Source organism: Penaeus monodon, chromosome 6 (assembly GCF_015228065.2).
Source record: "Penaeus monodon isolate SGIC_2016 chromosome 6, NSTDA_Pmon_1, whole genome shotgun sequence".
Taxonomy (NCBI): domain Eukaryota; kingdom Metazoa; phylum Arthropoda; class Malacostraca; order Decapoda; family Penaeidae; genus Penaeus; species Penaeus monodon.
This window is the reverse complement of record NC_051391.1, coordinates 21,894,649-21,897,148: the sequence shown is the minus strand read 5'-3', so window position 1 is coordinate 21,897,148 and position 2,500 is coordinate 21,894,649. Positions and strand designations below refer to the sequence as shown.

The following is a 2,500-nucleotide window of genomic DNA, read 5'->3' as shown; positions in this document are numbered from 1 at the left end:
ACCAGGACTCGAACCTAGGTCACTCCGGGTATGAAACCGGAGGCCAGTGCTAAACCAACCATGCCACACGACCCACTAAAAGGAGTGTGCAACTAGGATCTTACTAGCTCCATAGACATTACCTGTCTACTCATACTTGAGTAATGACAGCAAAGTTTTACGCTCACTCCCCGTGGGCACTCGGTAGAAATTGATTTAGCAATTCAAATCCTAAGTCAGATGTCCTGAGGTATATTTTATGAAAGATGGAATAATGCAATGCCGCATTGATATCGATAAATAACAACTCTCCCTGACCAGGACTCGAACCTAGGTCACTCCGGGTATGAAACCGGAGGCCAGTGCTAAACCAACCATGCCACACGACCCACTAAAAGGAGTGTGCAACTAGGATCTTACTAGCTCCATAGACATTACCTGTCTACTCATACTTGAGTAATGACAGCGAAGTTTTACGCTCACTCCCCGTGGGCACTCGGTGGAAATTGATTTAGCAATTCAAATCCTAAGTCAGATGTCCTGAAGTATATTTTATGAAAGATGGAATAATGCAATGCCGCATTGATATCGATAAATAACAACTCTCCCTAATCAGGACTCGAACCTAGGTCACTCCGGGTATGAAACCGGAGGCCAGTGCTAAACCAACCATGCCACACGACCAACTAAAAGGAGTGTGCAACTAGGATCTTACTAGCTCCATAGACATTACCTGTCTACTCATACTTGAGTAATGACAGCAAAGTTTTACGCTCACTCCCCGTGGGCACTCGGTGGAAATTGATTTAGCAATTCAAATCCTAAGTCAGATGTCCTGAGGTATATTTTATGAAAGATGGAATAATGCAATGCCGCATTGATATTGATAAATAACAACTCTCCCTGACCAGGACTCGAACCTAGGTCACTCCGGGTATGAAACCGGAGGCCAGTGCTAAACCAACCATGCCACACGACCCACTAAAAGGAGTGTGCAACTAGGATCTTACTAGCTCCATAGACATTACCTGTCTACTCATACTTGAGTAATGACAGCGAAGTTTTACGCTCACTCCCCGTGGGCACTCGGTGGAAATTGATTTAGCAATTCAAATCCTAAGTCAGATGTCCTGAGGTATATTTTATGAAAGATGGAATAATGCAATGCCGCATTGATATCGATAACTAACAACTCTCCCTGACCAGGACTCGAACCTAGGTCACTCCGGGTATGAAACCGGAGGCCAGTGCTAAACCAACCATGCCACACGACCCACTAAAAGGAGTGTGCAACTAGGATCTTACTAGCTCCATAGACATTACCTGTCTACTCATACTTGAGTAATGACAGCGAAGTTTTACGCTCACTCCCCGTGGGCACTCGGTGGAAATTGATTTAGCAATTCAAATCCTAAGTCAGATTCCTGGGGTATATTTTATGAAAGATGGAATAATGCAATGCCACATTGATATCGATAAATAACAACTCTCCCTGACCAGGACTCGACTTAGTTGAGACTCCATGCCACAGTCTAAAGGCTAGGTTCTGCTGTACCACAGCATAACTCCGTTAAATAGTCTCCAGAGACTCTAAGAGAGCAGTATCATTGGTAAGGTCAATAACTTTAATCTTACTCATCAGATGACGCCTCTGCACTTCTCAGTACTAGCAGACAGGTTGGCCATTTGTCTGGTGGTCTTTAGCATGACTCATCTGAGTCACAGGATATCCCAGAGTGAATAACAATACACCAAGTCCAGTGCCTTCTTTGGATGAGTATGGATTGCAAGCACCATGACCACTCACAATGGTGTTATAATGACTTGAAGTACTGGGCACCTGCCAGGAATGCTCCAGTCTCTGATGCTTTTCATAAGGAAAGTGAGCACCTACCTTGGTATACTGAACAGTGTAATGCCTCAGTGATTACTGCAGACTTAGCAATATTCCTTCTCCTCCCTGCATTCAGCAGGTCTTGGGGAAATATCCCAGATGGTAACCAAGGCAGCATGCAATCCATGGACCATTTGATTACCAACGGACTTCAGCAGTTCAGTGGGAATGACACAACTACTTCCTGCCCTACCATCCTTTGTCTATGGGGACCTCAGCCAGGGTCCAGGCTTGCCACTGAGGGATCAACCTAAGATACACTGAAACAAGTAGCCCTACTCCGTCTTGATGAAAATCCTAGTTGGTAACTTCTGAGATAACTTCTGAGTTACCTAGTTGGTAACTTCTGAGGCCTCTTTGCCTTTATTCTTTGCAAATATTAAATCTTCGATTAATTCTTTACCATTGTTATTACTAAACCATTCTCAAAGAAAATTTACGAAAAAAAAAAATTAAAGTATCGCACAGACTGACCGGGTCAAAAGGGGGGGGGGCGGGGCTAATAACGTTATCACATTTGGCCAATGAGATATCAGATATAGCTAGATCCATAATTATTTGTATAATTTACTCAATATTGTTATAATTGCCAGAAGTAAAATCAAATTCCCCCTGTTTTATTTATGA

General features: G+C 43.4%; 1 protein-coding gene across 1 annotated transcript in view; it reads left to right on the top strand.

Annotated features, from left to right (window-relative positions):
• The window catches only part of LOC119574344 (CD109 antigen-like), a gene marked incomplete at its 3' end in the record, with an annotated part of 112,647 nt that overhangs the window by 61,705 nt on the left and 48,442 nt on the right, over nt 1–2,500 (top strand).